The sequence below is a fragment of the Heterodontus francisci genome, chromosome 48, assembly GCF_036365525.1.
Source record: "Heterodontus francisci isolate sHetFra1 chromosome 48, sHetFra1.hap1, whole genome shotgun sequence".
NCBI lineage: Eukaryota > Metazoa > Chordata > Chondrichthyes > Heterodontiformes > Heterodontidae > Heterodontus > Heterodontus francisci.
Genome location: NC_090418.1, coordinates 19,151,259 through 19,173,576, shown reverse-complemented (window position 1 = coordinate 19,173,576; position 22,318 = coordinate 19,151,259). Strand labels below are relative to the sequence as shown.

The 22,318-nt window shown below is 54.4% G+C and overlaps 1 protein-coding gene across 1 annotated transcript in view; it reads right to left on the bottom strand.

Moving 5' to 3' along the window:
- and3 (actinodin3) overlaps positions 1–22,318 on the bottom strand; it is a 213,287-nt gene that overhangs the window by 35,905 nt on the left and 155,064 nt on the right. The gene's annotated exons all lie outside the window — the stretch shown is intronic.

The window sequence follows — 22,318 nt, the reverse complement described above, 5'->3', positions numbered from 1 at the left end:
TGTTTCAGCTCGATTTCGGATCAGTTCAGAAACGTTAATTCTATTTCTCTCTCCACAGATGCTGCCTGACTTGCTGAGAAGTGATGATTATTTGTTGCAGTACAGCGAGTTTTTGTCATTACCAAAACTCCGAGGAGCTTTAAAATGACTGAAATGAAGTTGTGGTGATTGATTGTAACTGTTACTCTGCACCTTCACTTACTCAAGTAGAGAAGCTCGGTTTGATTGTGGCTTCGCCTCAGTGTAGGTTTAATTAGGGCCACCTTGGAAGGTTACATGACAGCACATAGACATTACAAGATTGGAACAGGACATTCAACACAACCAGGTCTGTGCTGTCATTTACCCTCCACCTGAGCAAGTAAATCAATTCACCATTACCGCCCCTGGTTCCAGATTACTTTATTCCTGAGTCTGAGTGCTGACAGTTTCTGTCTCAATCACTTAACCATGGGAGTGAATTCCACAACCTTCCAACTGTCTCGATATGCAGACGTTCTCCATCCCTCCCTTTCAAATCTCTTTCAGTCTCGTTCTAGCCCCTCAATTACCAGGAAGAGTCTGCTCCTATCTACCTAGTCCCAGTCTTCAATCATTTGAAACATCTCTATCCTATGACCCATAATTTGTGCTATTCCAGGGAAAAGTCCCAATTCTTCAAGCCATCACAAGTTTCAATGATTCTGTACTGTTCCCACCTCAGTTTCCTTCCTGTAGTGTGGAGCCCAGGACTACACACAGTAAACTGAGGGTTTTACATTGGCTCATTGTTAACCTTTGGCTTCTATATTCCAAGCCTCGTGATGAAACCTAGCATTCAAGGAATTGCACAGCACAGAAGGAGGCTATTGGGCCCATCGTGTCTCTGCCAGCTCTTTGAAAAGCAATCCAATTAGTTCGATTCCTCTGCTCTTTCCCCCACAGCCCTGCAAACTTTTATCACCTTCAAGTATTTCTCCAATTCTCTTTTGAAAAGTTACTATTGAATCTGCTTCCACCGCCCTTTCAGGCAGCGCGCTCCACATCACAACAACCCACTGCGTAAAAAACATTCTCCTCATCTCCCCCTCTGGTTCTTTTGCCAATTACCTTAAATCTGTGTCCCTCCGATTACTGAGCCTCCCGCCACTGGAAACTGTTTCCAGTTCCATTCACTTCTTTCTGTCAACAAGCTGCGGAGCTGCCGTTAATAGCTGTGAACCAGTGGCCCTCAAACCCCTCTGCTCTTTCACAGCCCGAACCTGCTTCCATTCACTGCTGGGTTTCATATGTAACAACATTGAGTTCAATCTGACTCAGCTCATTCCGCCACTTCATAAATATCCCAGATAAGTGAGTGTGATCATGTGAGATCACAGTGTCCATTTAACATAAGCTGGAGACACCAATATTACTGGCCCAGGGCCACAGTGTCATGTGACGAGACAGGACACAGCAATGGCCCACTCCTGGTCATAAGGGACATGGGGTCTGCTTCTGGGAGAGCCCAGTAATACTGAATCCAACAGAGTAAAGCTAAAGCAGGAAGGTACTGGGGATGGCTAGCGGCCCACCGAGAGTGAGGGAAGGTGGAGGAGGGTCTGGGAAACAGAGTTAAAGAACAGGAAGATTTTAGCTCTCTGCAGAGTGACTGCATGGAGGACGCGTGCAGATCAAGTGTTGGGCTTTATTCTGGCCAGCTGTTCCCAATCATGATCCTTTCTTGCCATTTTATTCCTTGATCTCTGTTCCATGTCGGAGCCAGGAGCAGGTTTGTAATGAGCAGCTCATTAAACTGCAGGCGGTTCCTTTACACATGGCTCAGTTTGTGATGTATAAATAGCTCAGACCCCCAGCAAGGTAAGAAGGCAAGACATAACCCCATATCGCTCCTGTGCCCACTCCGTGAAAGAACATCCCCTGCCCCCGAGTCCCAGTCCACGCCACTTACCCATACCTTTCAAATGTTGCATTTTCAAGTATTATGCAACACCCAATTTAAACGCTCTTCTGCAGTCTGTTCCCCCCCAATTTATGGTTTGTTTTCAATGCCCAACGATCAACTGTGTAAATAAATCCTCTCCGGATTTCTCAATAAGAAGTATCAGCTACAGACCAGTGAAGTATTTATTCCACTATGATATTGGGGAGGACTATGTAAGGGCATGTGATATAAACAGGAGTTAAAACACACTAATAAGAGTTTTTCTTGTTCAATTCTGCAATCGAACGAATCCCCAGATAACAGGGATGAAAGGCACACACCGAGACACAGGGAATAAGAGCTCGGAAATTGCACAGCACTCAGACACTCAACCCAAGACAATCACACTGAGAACAACTACAAAATATCTGACAGATCAACCTCCATCCAAGCAGCATTGACCCTCAAACCCACCCACCCACTAACCGATCCACCCTCTAACCCATCCACCCTCTAACCCATCCAACCTCAAAACCGATCCACCCTCTAACCCATCCACCCTCTAACCCATCCAACCTCTAACCCATCCACCCACTAACCCATCCACCCTCTAACCCATCCACCCTCCAACCCATCCACCCCCAACCCATCCACCCGCTAACCCATCCACCCTCTAACCCATCCACCCTCTAACCCATCCACCCTCCAACCCATCCACCCCCAACCCATCCACCCGCTAACCCATCCACCCTCTGACCCATCCATCCACTAACGCATCCACCCACTAACCCATCCACCCCCAACCCAACCACCCTCTAACCCATCCACCCACTAACGCATCCACCCACTAACCCATCAACCCCCAACCCATCCACCCACTAACCCATCCACCCGCTAACCCATCCACCCTCTAACGCATCCACCCACTAACCCATCCACCCCCAACCCAACCACCCTCTAACCCATCCACCCACTAACGCATCCACCCACTAACCCATCAACCCCCAACCCATCCACCCACTAACCCATCCACCCCCAACCCAACCACCCTCTGACGCATCCACCCGCTAACCCATCCACCCACTAACCCATCCACCCGCTAACCCATCCACCCACTAACCTATCCACCCACTCACCCATCTACCCACTAACATATGCACCCACTAACCCATCCACACCCAAATCAACCACTCTCTAACGCATCCACCCACTCACGCATCCACCCACTAACCCATCAACCCCCAACCCATCCACCCACTAACCCATTCACCCGCTAACCCATCCACCCACTAACCTATCCACCCACTCACCCATCTACCCACTAACATATATAACAACTAACCCATCCACCCCCAACCCAACCACCCTCTAACCTATCCACCCTCTAACCCCTGCACCCTCTAATCCATCTACCCACTAACCCATCCACCCTCGAACCCATCCTCCCTCCAACACATCCACCCTTGAACCCATCCACCCGAATCCCATCCACCCACTAACCCTTCCACCCACTAACCCATCCACCCACTAACACATCCACCATCTAACCCATCCACCCTCTAACCCATCCACCCACGAACCCATCCCCCCACTAACCCATCCACCCGAATCCCATCCACCCACTAACCCTTCCACCCAGTAACCCATCCACCCTCTAACCCATCCACCCACTAACCCATCCACCCACTAACCCATCCACCCACTAACCCATCCACCCTCTAACCCATCCACCCACTCACCCATCCACCCCCAACCCATCCACCCACTAACCCATCCACCCTCTAACCCATCCACCCCCAACCCATCCACCCACGAACCCATCCACCCACTAACCCATCCACCCACTAACCCATCCACCCTCTAACCCATCCACCCACTCACCCATCCACCCCCAACCCATCCACCCACTAACCCATCCACCCTCTAACCCATCCACCCCCAACCCATCCACCCACTAACCCATCCACCCACTAACCCACCCACCCACTAACCCATCAACACCCAACCCATCCACCCACTAAGCCATCCACCCTCTAAACCATCCACCCACAGATCCATCTACCCACTAACCCATCCACCCTCCAAGCCATTCACCCTCTAACCCAACCACCCTCTAACCCATCCACCCACTTACCCATCCACCCTCTAAGCCATCCACCCTCTAACCCATCCACCCGCTAAACCATCCACCCACTAACCTATCCACCCACTCCCCATCTACCCACGAACATATACACCCACTAACCCATCCACCCCCAACCCAACAACCCTCTAACCCATCCACCCACTAACGCATCCACCCACTAACCCATCCACCCACTAACCCATCCACCCGCTAACCCATCCACCCACTAACCTATCCACCCACTCACCCATCTACCCACCTACATATACAACAACTAACCCATCCACCCCCAACCCAACCACCCTCTAACCCATCCACCCACTAACGCATCCACCCACTAACCCATCAAACCCCAACCCATCCACCCACTAACCCATCCACCCGCTAACCCATCCACCCACTAACCTATCCACCCACTCACCCAGCCACCCTCTAACACATCCACCCTTTAACCCATCCACCCTCTAACCCATCCACCCTCTATTCCATCCACCCTCTAACCCATCCACCCTTTAACCCATCCACCCTCTAACCCATCCACCCTCTATTCCATCCACCCTCTAACCGAGCCACCCTTTAACCCATCCACCCTCTAACCCATCCACCCCCTAACCCATCCACCCTCTATTCCATCCACCCTCTAATCCATCCACCCTCTAACCCATCCACCGTTTAACCCATCCACCCTCTAACCCATCCACCCACTAACCCATCCACCCTCCAACGCATCCACCCTTTAACCCATCCACCCTGTAACCCATCCACCCTCTAACCCATCCACCCTCTAACCCATTCACCCTCTAACCCATCCACCCTCCAACCCATCCACCCTCTAACCCATCCACCCTCTAACCCATCCACCCTCTAACCCATTCACCCTCTAACCCATCCACCCTCCAACCCATCCACCCTCGAACCCATCCACCCTTTAACCCATCCACCCTCGAACCCATCTACCCTCTAACCCATTCACCCTCTAACCCATCCACCCTCCAACATATCCACCCTTTAACCCATCCACCCTCTAACCCATCCACCCTTGAACCCATCCACCCTCTAACCCATCTACCCCCAACCCAACCACCCTCTAACCCATCCACCCTTTAACCCATCCACCCTCTAACCCATCCACCCTCTAACCCATTCACCCTTTAACCCATCCACCCTCTAACCCATCCACCCTCTAACCCATCCACCCTCCAACCTATCCACCCTCTAACCCATCCACCCTTTAACCCATCCACCCTCTAACCCATCCACCCTTTAACCCATCCACACATTAACCCATCCGCCCACTAACCCATCCACCCTCTAACCCATTCACCCTCTAACCCATCCACCCTCCAACCTATCCACCCTTTAACCCATCCACCCTCTAACCCATCCACCCTCTAACCCATCCACCCTTTAACCCATCCACCCTCTAACCCTTCCACCCCCAACCCAACCACCCTCTAACCCATCCACCCACTAACCCATCCACCCACTAACCCATCCACCCACTCACCCATCCACCACCAACCCATCCACCCACTAACCCATCCACCCTCTAACCCATCCACCCTTTAACCCATCCACCCTCTGTTCCATTCACCCTCTAACCCATCCACCCTCCAATCCATCCACCCTTTAACCCATCCACCCTCTAACCCATCCACCCAAGAACCCATCCACCCTCTAACCTATCCACCCACTCACCCAGCCACCCTCTAACACATCCACCCTTTAACCCATCCACCCTCTAACCCATCCACCCTCTATTCCATCCACCCTCTAACCCATCCACCCTTTAACCCATCCACCCTCTAACCCATCCACCCTCTATTCCATCCACCCTCTAACCGAGCCACCCTTTAACCCATCCAGCCTCTAACCCATCCACCCCCTAACCCATCCACCCTCTATTCCATCCACCCTCTAATCCATCCACCCTCTAACCCATCCACCGTTTAACCCATCCACCCTCTAACCCATCCACCCACTAACCCATCCACCCTCCAACGCATCCACCCTTTAACCCATCCACCCTGTAACCCATCCACCCTCTAACCCATCCACCCTCTAACCCATTCACCCTCTAACCCATCCACCCTCCAACCCATCCACCCTCTAACCCATCCACCCTCTAACCCATCCACCCTCTAACCCATTCACCCTCTAACCCATCCACCCTCCAACCCATCCACCCTCGAACCCATCCACCCTTTAACCCATCCACCCTCGAACCCATCTACCCTCTAACCCATTCACCCTCTAACCCATCCACCCTCCAACATATCCACCCTTTAACCCATCCACCCTCTAACCCATCCACCCTTGAACCCATCCACCCTCTAACCCATCTACCCCCAACCCAACCACCCTCTAACCCATCCACCCTTTAACCCATCCACCCTCTAACCCATCCACCCTCTAACCCATTCACCCTTTAACCCATCCACCCTCTAACCCATCCACCCTCTAACCCATCCACCCTCCAACCTATCCACCCTCTAACCCATCCACCCTTTAACCCATCCACCCTCTAACCCATCCACCCTTTAACCCATCCACACATTAACCCATCCGCCCACTAACCCATCCACCCTCTAACCCATTCACCCTCTAACCCATCCACCCTCCAACCTATCCACCCTTTAACCCATCCACCCTCTAACCCATCCACCCTCTAACCCATCCACCCTTTAACCCATCCACCCTCTAACCCTTCCACCCCCAACCCAACCACCCTCTAACCCATCCACCCACTAACCCATCCACCCACTAACCCATCCACCCACTCACCCATCCACCACCAACCCATCCACCCACTAACCCATCCACCCTCTAACCCATCCACCCTTTAACCCATCCACCCTCTGTTCCATTCACCCTCTAACCCATCCACCCTCCAATCCATCCACCCTTTAACCCATCCACCCTCTAACCCATCCACCCAAGAACCCATCCACCCTCTAACCCATCCACCCTCTAACCCATTCACCCTGTAACCCATCCACCCTCTAACCCATCCACCCTCCAACCCATCCACCCCCAACCCATCCACCCGCTAACCCATCCACCCTCTGACCCATCCATCCACTAACCCATCCACCCACTAACCCATCCACCCCCAACCCAACCACCCTCTAACCCATCCACCCACTAACGCATCCACCCACTAACCCATCAACTCCCAACCCATCCACCCACTAACCCATCCACCCGCTAACCCATCCACACTCTAACGCATCCACCCACTAACCCATCCACCCCCAACCCAACCACCCTCTAACCCATCCACCCACTAACGCATCCACCCACTAACCCATCAACCCCCAACCCATCCACCCACTAACCCATCCACCCCCAACCCAACCACCCTCTGACCCATCCACCCGCTAACCCATCCACCCACTAACCCATCCACCCGCTAACCCATCCACCCACTAACCTATCCACCCACTCACCCATCTACCCACTAACATATGCACCCACTAACCCATCCACACCCAACCCAACCACCCTCTAACGCATCCACCCACTCACGCATCCACCCACTAACCCATCAACCCCCAACCCATCCACCCACTAACCCATTCACCCGCTAACCCATCCACCTACTAACCTATCCACCCACTCACCCATCTACCCACTAACATATACAACAACTAACCCATCCACCCCCAACACAACCACCCTCTAACCCATCCAACCGCTAACCCATCCACCCACTAACCTATCCACCCTCTAACCCCTGCACCCTCTAATCCATCTACCCACTAACCCATCCACCCTCGAACCCATCCTCCCTCCAACACATCCACCCTTGAACCCATCCACCCGAATCCCATCCACCCACTAACCCTTCCACCCACTAACCCATCCACCCACTAACACATCCACCATCTAACCCATCCACCCTCTAACCCATCCACCCACTAACTCATCCCCCCACTAACCCATCCACCCGAATCCCATCCACCCACTAACCCTTCCACCCAGTAACCCATCCACCCACTAACCCATCCACCCCCAACCCAACCACCCTCTAACCCATCCACCCACTAACCCATCCACCCACTAACCCATCCACCCACTAACCCATCCACCCTCTAACCCATCCACCCACTCACCCATCCACCCCCAACCCATCCACCCACTAACCCATACACCCTCTAACCCATCCACCCCCAACCCATCCACCCACGAACACATCCACCCACTAACCCATCCACCCACTAACCCATCCACCCTCTAACCCATCCACCCACTCACCCATCCACCCCCAACCCATCCACCCACTAACCCATCCACCCTCTAACCCATCCACCCCCAACCCATCCACCCACTAACCCATCCACCCACGAACCCACCCACCCACTAACCCATCAACACCCAACCCATCCACCCACTAACCCATCCACCCACTTACCCATCCACCCTCTAAGCCATCCACCCTCTAACCCATCCACCCGCTAAACCATCCACCCACTAACCTATCCACCCACTCCCCATCTACCCACGAACATATACACCCACTAACCCATCCACCCCCAACCCAACAACCCTCTAACCCATCCACCCACTAACGCATCCACCCACTAACCCATCCACCCACTAACCCATCCACCCGCTAATCCATCCACCCACTAACCTATCCACCCACTCACCCATCTACCCACCTACATATACAACAACTAACCCATCCACACCCAACCCAACCACCCTCTAACCCATCCACCCACTAACGCATCCACCCACTAACCCATCAACCCCCAACCCATCCACCCACTAACACATCCACCCGCAAACCCATCCACCCACTAACCTATCCACCCACTCACCCAGCCACCCTCTAACACATCCACCCTTTAACCCATCCACCCTCTAACCCATCCACCCTCTATTCCATCCACCCTCTAACCCATCCACCCTTTAACCCATCCACCCTCTAACCCATCCACCCTCTATTCCATCCACCCTCTAACCGAGCCACCCTTTAACCCATCCACCCTCTAACCCATCCACCCCCTAACCCATCCACCCTCTATTCCATCCACCCTCTAACCCATCCACCCTCTAACCCATCCACCGTTTAACCCATCCACCCTCTAACCCATTCACCCTCTAACCCATCCAGCCTCCAACGCATCCACCCTTTAACCCATCCACCCTGTAACCCATCCACCCTCTAACCCATCCACCCTCTAACCCATTCACCCTCTAACCTATCCACCCTCCAACCCATCCACCCTCTAACCCATCCACCCTCTAACCCATCCACCCTCTAACCCATTCACCCTCTAACCCATCCACCCTCCAACCCATCCACCCTCGAACCCATCCACCCTTTAACCCATCCACCCTCGAACCCATCTACCCTCTAACCCATTCACCCTCTAACCCATCCACCCTCCAACCTATCCACCCTTTAACCCATCCACCCTCTAACCCATCCACCCTTGAACCCATCCACCCTCTAACCCATCCACCCACAACCCAACCACCCTCTAACCCATCCACCCTTTAACCCATCCACCCTCTAACCCATCCACCCTCTAACCCATTCACCCTCTAACCCATCCACCCTCCAACCCATCCACCCTTTAACCCATCCACCCTCTAACCCATCCACCCTCTAACCCATCCACCCTCTAACCCATCCACCCTTTAACCCATCCACCCTCTAACCCATCCACCCTCTAACCCATCCACCTCCAACCTATCCACCCTCGAACCCATCCACCCTATAACCCATCCACACATTAACCCATCCACCCACTAACCCATCCACCCTCTAACCCATTCACCCTCTAACCCATCCACCCTCCAACCTATCCACCCTTTAACCCATCCACCCTCTAACCCATCCACCCTCTAACCCATCCACCCTTTAACCCATCCACCCTCTAACCCTTCCACCCTCTAACCCATCCAAGTTCTAATCCATCCACCCCCTAACCCATCCACCCTCTATTCCATCCACCCTCTAACCCATCCACCCTCTAACCCATCCACCGTTTAACCCATCCACCCTCTAACCCATTCACCCTCTAACCCATCCACCCTCCAACGCATCCACCCTTTAACCCATCCACCCTGTAACCCATCCACCCTCTAACCCATCCACCCTCTAACCCATTCACCCTCTAACCTATCCACCCTCCAACCCATCCACCCTCTAACCCATCCACCCTCTAACCCATCCACCCTCTAACCCATTCACCCTCTAACCCATCCTCCCTCCAACCCATCCACCCTCGAACCCATCCACCCTTTAACCCATCCACCCTCGAACCCATCTACCCTCGAACCCATCTACCCTCTAACCCATTCACCCTCTAACCCATCCACCCTCCAACCTATCCACCCTTTAACCCATCCACCCTCTAACACATCCACCCTTGAACCCATCCACCCTCTAACCCATCCACCCCCAACCCAACCACCCTCTAACCCATCCACCCTTTAACCCATCCACCCTCTAACCCATCCACCCTCTAACCCATTCACCCTCTAACCCATCCACCCTCCAACCCATCCACCCTTTAACCCATCCACCCTCTAACCCATCCACCCTCTAACCCATCCACCCTCTAACCCATCCACCCTCTAACCCATCCACCCTCTAACCCATCCTCCCTCTAACCCATCCACCCTCCAACCTATCCACCCTCGAACCCATCCACCCTTTAACCCATCCACCCTCTAACCCATCCACCCTTTAACCCATCCACACAATAACCCATCCACCCACTAACCCATCCACCCTCTAACCCATTCACCCTCTAACCCATCCACCCTCCAACCTATCCACCCTTTAACCCATCCACCCTCTAACCCATCCACCCTCTAACCCATCCACCCTTTAACCCATCCACCCTCTAACCCTTCCACCCTCTAACCCATCCAAGTTCTAATCCATCCACCCACTAACCCATCCACACACTAACCCATCCACCCACTAACCCATCCACCCCCAACCCAACCACCGTCTAACCCATCCACCCACTAACGCATCCACCCACTAACCCATTCACCCCCAACCCAACCACCCTCTAACCCATCCACCCACTAACCCATCCACCCACTAACCCATCCACCCACTCACCCATCCACCACCAACCCATCCACCCACTAACCCATCCACCCTCTAACCCATCCACCCTCTAACCCATCCACCCTCTGTTCCATTCACCCTCTAACCCATCCACCCTCCAATCCATCCACCCTTTAACCCATCCACCCTCTAACCCATCCACCCAAGAACCCATCCACCATCTAACCCATCCACCCTCTAACCCATCCACCCACTAACCCATCCAACCTCTAACCCATCCACCCTCTAACCCATCCACCCTCTAACCCATCCACCCTCTAACCCATTCACCCTCTAACCCATCCACCCTCTAACCCATCCACCCTCTAACCCATCCACCCTCTAACCCATTCACCCTCTAACCCATCCACCCTCTAACCCATTTAACCTCTAACCCATCCACCGTCTAATCCATCAACCCTCTAACCCATCCACCCTCTAACCCATCCACCCTCTAACCCATCCAAGCTCTAATACATCCACCCATCCACCCCCAACCCAACCAGTGTCTAACCCATCCACCCACTAACCCATCCACCCACTAACCCATCCACCCACTAACCCATCCACCCCCAACCCAACCACCCTCTAACCCATCCACCCACTAATCCATCCACCCACTAACAGATCCACCCACTAATCCATCCACCCACTAACCCATCCACCCACTAACCCATCCACCCTCTAACCCATACACCCACTCTCCCATCCACCCCCAACCCATCCACCCACTTACCCATCCACCCTCTAACCCATCCACCCACTAACCCAACCACCCTCTAACCCATCCACCCAAAAACCCACCCACCCACGAACCCATCAACACCCAACCCATCCACCCACTAACCCATCCACCCACTAACGCATCCACCATCTAACCCATCCACCCTCGAACCCATCCACCCACTAACCCACCCACTCACTAACCCATCAACAAACCAACCCAACCACCCACTAACCCATCCACCCTCTAAAACATCCACCCACAGATCCATCTACCCACTAACCCATCCACCCTCTAAGCCATCCACCCTCTAACCCAACAACCCTCTAACCCATCCAAACACTAACCCAGCCACCGACTAACCTATCCAGCCACTGACCCATCTACCCACTAACCCATCCACCCTCTAAGCCATCCACCCTCTAACCCATACACCCTCTAACCCATCCACCCACTTACCCATCCACCATCTAACCCATCCAAACTCTAACCCAGCCACCGACTAACCTATCCAGCCACTGACTCATCTACCCACAAACCCATCCACCCTCTAAGCCATCCACCCACTAACCCATCCACCCCCAACCCAACCACCCTCTAACGCATCCACCCACTAACCCATCAACCCCCATCCCATCCACCAACTAACCCATCCACCCGCTAACCCATCCACCCACTAACCCATCCACCCACTAACCTATCCACCCACTCACCCATCTACCCACGAACATATACACCCACTAACCCATCCACGCCCAACCCAACCACACTCTAACCCATCCAGCCACTAACGCATCCACCCACTAATCCATCAACCCCCAACCCATCCACCCACTAACCCATCCACCCGCTAACCCATCCACCCTCTAACCCATCCACCCACTAACCCATCCCCCACTAACCCATCCACCCGAATCCCATCCACCCACTAACCCTTCCACCCTCCAACCCATCCACCCCCAACCCATCCACCCGCTAACCCATCCACCCTCTGACCCATCCATCCACTAACGCATCCACCCACTAACCCATCCACCCCCAACCCAACCACCCTCTAACCCATCCACCCACTAACGCATCCACCCACTAACCCATCAACCCCCAACCCATCCACCCACTAACCCATCCACCCGCTAACCCATCCACCCTCTAACGCATCCACCCACTAACCCATCCACACCCAACCCAACCACCCTCTAACCCATCCACCCACTAACGCATCCACCCACTAACCCATCAACCCCCAACCCATCCACCCACTAACCCAGCCACCCCCAACCCAACCACCCTCTGACATATCCACCCGCTAACCCATCCACCCACTAACCCATCCATCCGCTAACCCATCCACCCACTAACATATGCACCCACTAACCCATCCACACCCAACCCAACCACCCTCTAACGCATCCACCCACTCACGCATCCACCCACTAACCCATCAACCCCCAACCCATCCACCCACTAACCCATTCACCCGCTAACCCATCCACCCACTAACCTATCCACCCACTCACCCATCTACCCACTAACATATACAACAACTAACCCATCCACCCCAACCCAACCACCCTCTAACCCATCCACCCACTAACGCATCCACCCACTAACCCATCAACCCCCAACCCATCCACCCACTAACCCATCCACCCGCTAACCCATCCACCCACTAACCTATCCACCCACTCACCCAGCCACCCTCTAACACATCCACCCTTTAACCCATCCACCCTCTAACCCATCCACCCTCTATTCCATCCACCCTCTAACCCATCCACCCTTTAACCCATCCACCCTCTAACCCATCCACCCTCTATTCCATCCACCCTCTAACCGAGCCACACTTTAACCCATCCACCCTCTAACCCATCCACCCCCTAACCCATCCACCCTCTATTCCATCCACCCTCTAACCCATCCACCCTCTAACCCATCCACCGTTTAACCCATCCACCCTCTAACCCATTCACCCTCTAACCCATCCACCCTCCAACGCATCCACCCTTTAACCCATCCACCCTGTAACCCATCCACCCTCTAACCCATCCACCCTCTAACCCATTCACCCTCTAACCCATCCACCCTCCAACCCATCCACCCTCCAACCCATCCACCCTCTAACCCATCCACCCTCTAACCCATCCACCCTCTAACCCATTCACCCTCTAACCCATCCACCCTCCAACCCATCCACCCTCGAACCCATCCACCCTTTAACCCATCCACCCTCGAACCCATCTACCCTCTAACCCATTCACCCTCTAACCCATCCACCCTCCAACCTATCCACCCTTTAACACATCCACCCTCTAACCCATCCACCCTTGAACCCATCCACCCTCTAACCCATCCACCCCCAACCCAACCACCCTCTAACCCATCCACCCTTTAACCCATCCACCCTCTAACCCATCCACCCTCTAACCCATTCACCCTCTAACCCATCCACCCTCCAACCCATCCACCCTTTAACCCATCCACCCTCTAACCCATCCACCCTCTAACCCATCCACCCTCTAACCCATCCACCCTTTAACCCATCCACCCTCTAACCCATCCACCCTCTAACCCATCCACCCTCCAACCTATCCACCCTCTAACCCATCCACCCTTTAACCCATCCACCCTCTAACCCATCCACCCTTTAACCCATCCACACATTAACCCATCCACCCACTAACCCATCCACCCTCTAACCCATTCACCCTCTAACCCATCCACCCACCAACCTATCCACCCTTTAACCCATCCACCCTCTAACCCATCCACCCTCTAACCCATCCACCCTTTAACCCATCCACCCTCTAACCCTTCCACCCTCTAACCCATCCAAGTTCTAATCCATCCACCCACTAACCCATCCACACACTAACCCATCCACCCACTAACCCATCCACCCCCAACCCAACCACCGTCTAACCCATCCACCCACTAACGCATCCACCCACTAACCCATCCACCCCCAACCCAACCACGCTCTAACCCATCCACCCACTTACCCATCCACCCTCTAACCCATCCACCCACTAACCCAACCACCCTCTAACCCATCCACCCAAAAACCCACCCACCCACGAACCCATCAACACCCAACCCATCCACCCACTAACCCATCCACCCACTAACGCATCCACCATCTAACCCATCCACCCTCGAACCCATCCACCCACTAACCCACCCACTCACTAACCCATCAACAAACCAACCCAACCACCCACTAACCCATCCACCCTCTAAAACATCCACCCACAGATCCATCTACCCACTAACCCATCCACCCTCTAAGCCATCCACCCTCTAACCCAACAACCCTCTAACCCATCCAAACACTAACCCAGCCACCGACTAACCTATCCAGCCACTGACCCATCTACCCACTAACCCATCCACCCTCTAAGCCATCCACCCTCTAACCCATACACCCTCTAACCCATCCACCCACTTACCCATCCACCATCTAACCCATCCAAACTCTAACCCAGCCACCGACTAACCTATCCAGCCACTGACTCATCTACCCACAAACCCATCCACCCTCTAAGCCATCCACCCACTAACCCATCCACCCCCAACCCAACCACCCTCTAACGCATCCACCCACTAACCCATCAACCCCCATCCCATCCACCAACTAACCCATCCACCCGCTAACCCATGCACCCACTAACCCATCCACCCACTAACCTATCCACCCACTCACCCATCTACCCACGAACATATACACCCACTAACCCATCCACGCCCAACCCAACCACACTCTAACCCATCCAGCCACTAACGCATCCACCCACTAATCCATCAACCCCCAACCCATCCACCCACTAACCCATCCACCCGCTAACCCATCCACCCTCTAACCCATCCACCCACTAACCCATCCCCCCACTAACCCATCCACCCGAATCCCATCCACCCACTAACCCTTCCACCCTCCAACCAATCCACCCCCAACCCATCCACCCGCTAACCCATCCACCCTCTGACCCATCCATCCACTAACGCATCCACCCACTAACCCATCCACCCCCAACCCAACCACCCTCTAACCCATCCACCCACTAACGCATCCACCCACTAACCCATCAACCCCCAACCCATCCACCCACTAACCCATCCACCCGCTAACCCATCCACCCTCTAACGCATCCACCCACTAACCCATCCACACCCAACCCAACCACCCTCTAACCCATCCACCCACTAACGCATCCACCCACTAACCCATCAACCCCCAACCCATCCACCCACTAACCCAGCCACCCCCAACCCAACCACCCTCTGACATATCCACCCGCTAACCCATCCACCCACTAACCCATCCATCCGCTAACCCATCCACCCACTAACATATGCACCCACTAACCCATCCACACCCAACCCAACCACCCTCTAACGCATCCACCCACTCACGCATCCACCCACTAACCCATCAACCCCCAACCCATCCACCCACTAACCCATTCACCCGCTAACCCATCCACCCACTAACCTATCCACCCACTCACCCATCTACCCACTAACATATACAACAACTAACCCATCCACCCCAACCCAACCACCCTCTAACCCATCCACCCACTAACGCATCCACCCACTAACCCATCAACCCCCAACCCATCCACCCACTAACCCATCCACCCGCTAACCCATCCACCCACTAACCTATCCACCCACTCACCCAGCCACCCTCTAACACATCCACCCTTTAACCCATCCACCCTCTAACCCATCCACCCTCTATTCCATCCACCCTCTAACCCATCCACCCTTTAACCCATCCACCCTCTAACCCATCCACCCTCTATTCCATCCACCCTCTAACCGAGCCACACTTTAACCCATCCACCCTCTAACCCATCCACCCCCTAACCCATCCACCCTCTATTCCATCCACCCTCTAACCCATCCACCCTCTAACCCATCCACCGTTTAACCCATCCACCCTCTAACCCATTCACCCTCTAACCCATCCACCCTCCAACGCATCCACCCTTTAACCCATCCACCCTGTAACCCATCCACCCTCTAACCCATCCACCCTCTAACCCATTCACCCTCTAACCCATCCACCCTCCAACCCATCCACCCTCCAACCCATCCACCCTCTAACCCATCCACCCTCTAACCCATCCACCCTCTAACCCATTCACCCTCTAACCCATCCACCCTCCAACCCATCCACCCTCGAACCCATCCACCCTTTAACCCATCCACCCTCGAACCCATCTACCCTCTAACCCATTCACCCTCTAACCCATCCACCCTCCAACCTATCCACCCTTTAACACATCCACCCTCTAACCCATCCACCCTTGAACCCATCCACCCTCTAACCCATCCACCCCCAACCCAACCACCCTCTAACCCATCCACCCTTTAACCCATCCACCCTCTAACCCATCCACCCTCTAACCCATTCACCCTCTAACCCATCCACCCTCCAACCCATCCACCCTTTAACCCATCCACCCTCTAACCCATCCACCCTCTAACCCATCCACCCTCTAACCCATCCACCCTTTAACCCATCCACCCTCTAACCCATCCACCCTCTAACCCATCCACCCTCCAACCTATCCACCCTCTAACCCATCCACCCTTTAACCCATCCACCCTCTAACCCATCCACCCTTTAACCCATCCACACATTAACCCATCCACCCACTAACCCATCCACCCTCTAACCCATTCACCCTCTAACCCATCCACCCTCCAACCTATCCACCCTTTAACCCATCCACCCTCTAACCCATCCACCCTCTAACCCATCCACCCTTTAACCCATCCACCCTCTAACCCTTCCACCCTCTAACCCATCCAAGTTCTAATCCATCCACCCACTAACCCATCCACACACTAACCCATCCACCCACTAACCCATCCACCCCCAACCCAACCACCGTCTAACCCATCCACCCACTAACGCATCCACCCACTAACCCATCCACCCTCAACCCAACCACGCTCTAACCCATCCACCCACTAACCCATCCACCCACTAACCCATCCACCCACTCACCCATCCACCACCAACCCATCCACCCACTAACCCATCCACCCTCTAACCCATCCACCCTTTAACCCATCCACCCTCTGTTCCATTCACCCTCTAACCCATCCACCCTCCAATCCATCCACCCTTTAACCCATCCACCCTCTAACCCATCCACCCAAGAACCCATCCACCATCTAACCCATCCACCCTCTAACCCATCCACCCACTAACCCATCCAACCTCTAACCCATCCACCCTCTAACCCATCCACCCTCTAACCCATCCACCCTCTAACCCATTCACCCTCTAACCCATCCACCCTCTAACCCATCCACCCTCTAACCCATTCACCCTCTAACCCATTCACCCTCTAACCCATCCACCCTCTAACCCATTTAACCTCTAACCCATCCACCGTCTAATCCATCAACCCTCTAACCCATCCACCCTCTAACCCATCCACCCTCTAACCCATCCAAGCTCTAATACATCCACCCATCCACCCCCAACCCAACCAGTGTCGAACCCATCCACCCACTAACCCATCCACCCACTAACCCATCCACGCACTAACCCATCCACCCCCAACCCAACCACCCTCTAACCCATCCACCCACTAATCCATCCACCCACTAACAGATCCACCCACTAATCCATCCACCCACTAACCCATCCACCCACTAACCCATCCACCCTCTAACCCATACACCCACTCTCCCATCCACCCCCAACCCATCCACCCACTTACCCATCCACCCTCTAACCCATCCACCCACTAACCCAACCACCCTCTAACCCATCCACCCAAAAACCCACCCACCCACGAACCCATCAACACCCAACCCATCCACCCACTAACCCATCCACCCACTAACACATCCACCATCTAACCCATCCACCCACTAACCCATCCACCCTCTAAAACATCCACCCACAGATCCATCTACCCACTAACCCATCCACCCTCTAACGCATCCACCCACTAACCCATCAACCCCCAACCCATCCACCCACTAACCCATCCACCCACTAACCCATCCACCTCCAACCCAACCACCCTCTAACCCATCCACCCACTAATGCATCCACCCACTAACCCATCAACCCCCAACCCATCCACCCACTAACCCATCCACCCCCAACCCAACCACCCACTAACCTATCCACCCACTCACCCATCTACCCACTAACATATACAACAACTAACCCATCCACCCCAACCCAACCACCCTCTAACCCATCCACCCACTAACGCATCCACCCACTAACCCATCAACCCCCAACCCATCCACCCACTAACCCATCCACCCGCTAACCCATCCACCCACTAACCTATCCACCCACTCACCCAGCCACCCTCTAACACATCCACCCTTTAACCCATCCACCCTCTAACCCATCCACCCTCTATTCCATCCACCCTCTAACCCATCCACCCTTTAACCCATCCACCCTCTAACCCATCCACCCTCTATTCCATCCACCCTCTAACCGAGCCACACTTTAACCCATCCACCCTCTAACCCATCCACCCCCTAACCCATCCACCCTCTATTCCATCCACCCTCTAACCCATCCACCCTCTAACCCATCCACCGTTTAACCCATCCACCCTCTAACCCATTCACCCTCTAACCCATCCACCCTCCAACGCATCCACCCTTTAACCCATCCACCCTGTAACCCATCCACCCTCTAACCCATCCACCCTCTAACCCATTCACCCTCTAACCCATCCACCCTCCAACCCATCCACCCTCCAACCCATCCACCCTCTAACCCATCCACCCTCTAACCCATCCACCCTCTAACCCATTCACCCTCTAACCCATCCACCCTCCAACCCATCCACCCTCGAACCCATCCACCCTTTAACCCATCCACCCTCGAACCCATCTACCCTCTAACCCATTCACCCTCTAACCCATCCACCCTCCAACCTATCCACCCTTTAACACATCCACCCTCTAACCCATCCACCCTTGAACCCATCCACCCTCTAACCCATCCACCCCCAACCCAACCACCCTCTAACCCATCCACCCTTTAACCCATCCACCCTCTAACCCATCCACCCTCTAACCCATTCACCCTCTAACCCATCCACCCTCCAACCCATCCACCCTTTAACCCATCCACCCTCTAACCCATCCACCCTCTAACCCATCCACCCTCTAACCCATCCACCCTTTAACCCATCCACCCTCTAACCCATCCACCCTCTAACCCATCCACCCTCCAACCTATCCACCCTCTAACCCATCCACCCTTTAACCCATCCACCCTCTAACCCATCCACCCTTTAACCCATCCACACATTAACCCATCCACCCACTAACCCATCCACCCTCTAACCCATTCACCCTCTAACCCATCCACCCTCCAACCTATCCACCCTTTAACCCATCCACCCTCTAACCCATCCACCCTCTAACCCATCCACCCTTTAACCCATCCACCCTCTAACCCTTCCACCCTCTAACCCATCCAAGTTCTAATCCATCCACCCACTAACCCATCCACACACTAACCCATCCACCCACTAACCCATCCACCCCCAACCCAACCACCGTCTAACCCATCCACCCACTAACGCATCCACCCACTAACCCATCCACCCCCAACCCAACCACGCTCTAACCCATCCACCCACTAACCCATCCACCCACTAACCCATCCACCCACTCACCCATCCACCACCAACCCATCCACCCACTAACCCATCCACCCTCTAACCCATCCACCCTTTAACCCATCCACCCTCTGTTCCATTCACCCTCTAACCCATCCACCCTCCAATCCATCCACCCTTTAACCCATCCACCCTCTAACCCATCCACCCAAGAACCCATCCACCATCTAACCCATCCACCCTCTAACCCATCCACCCACTAACCCATCCAACCTCTAACCCATCCACCCTCTAACCCATCCACCCTCTAACCCATCCACCCTCTAACCCATTCACCCTCTAACCCATCCACCCTCTAACCCATCCACCCTCTAACCCATTCACCCTCTAACCCATTCACCCTCTAACCCATCCACCCTCTAACCCATTTAACCTCTAACCCATCCACCGTCTAATCCATCAACCCTCTAACCCATCCACCCTCTAACCCATCCACCCTCTAACCCATCCAAGCTCTAATACATCCACCCATCCACCCCCAACCCAACCAGTGTCGAACCCATCCACCCACTAACCCATCCACCCACTAACCCATCCACGCACTAACCCATCCACCCCCAACCCAACCACCCTCTAACCCATCCACCCACTAATCCATCCACCCACTAACAGATCCACCCACTAATCCATCCACCCACTAACCCATCCACCCACTAACCCATCCACCCTCTAACCCATACACCCACTCTCCCATCCACCCCCAACCCATCCACCCACTTACCCATCCACCCTCTAACCCATCCACCCACTAACCCAACCACCCTCTAACCCATCCACCCAAAAACCCACCCACCCACGAACCCATCAACACCCAACCCATCCACCCACTAACCCATCCACCCACTAACACATCCACCATCTAACCCATCCACCCACTAACCCATCCACCCTCTAAAACATCCACCCACAGATCCATCTACCCACTAACCCATCCACCCTCTAACGCATCCACCCACTAACCCATCAACCCCCAACCCATCCACCCACTAACCCATCCACCCACTAACCCATCCACCTCCAACCCAACCACCCTCTAACCCATCCACCCACTAATGCATCCACCCACTAACCCATCAACCCCCAACCCATCCACCCACTAACCCATCCACCCCCAACCCAACCACCCTCTGACCCATCCACCCGCTAACCCATCCACCCACTAACCCATCCACCCGCTAACCCATCCACCCACTAACCTATCCACCCACTCACCCATCTACCCACTAACATATGCACCCACTAACCCATCCACACCCAACCCAACCACCCTCTAACGCATCCACCCACTCACGCATCCACCCACTAACCCATCAACCCCCAACCCATCCACCCACTAACCTATCCACCCACTCACCCATCTACCCACTAACATATACAACAACTAACCCATCCACCCCCAACCCAACCACCCTCCAACCCATCCACCCGCTAACCCATCCACCCAATAACCTATCCACCCTCTAACCCCTGCACCCTCTAATCCATCTACCCACTAACCCATCCACCCTCGAACCCATCCTCCCTCCAACACATCCACCCTTGAACCCATCCACCCGCATCCCATCCACCCACTAACCCTTCCACCCACTAACCCATCCACCCACTAACACATCCACCATCTAACCCATCCACCCTCTAACCCATCCACCCACTAACCCATCCCCACACTAACCCATCCACCCGAATCCCATCCACCCACTAACCCTTCCACCCAGTAACCCATCCACCCACTAACCCATCCACCCCCAGCCCAACCACCCTCTAACCCATCCACCCACTAACCCATCCACCCACTAAC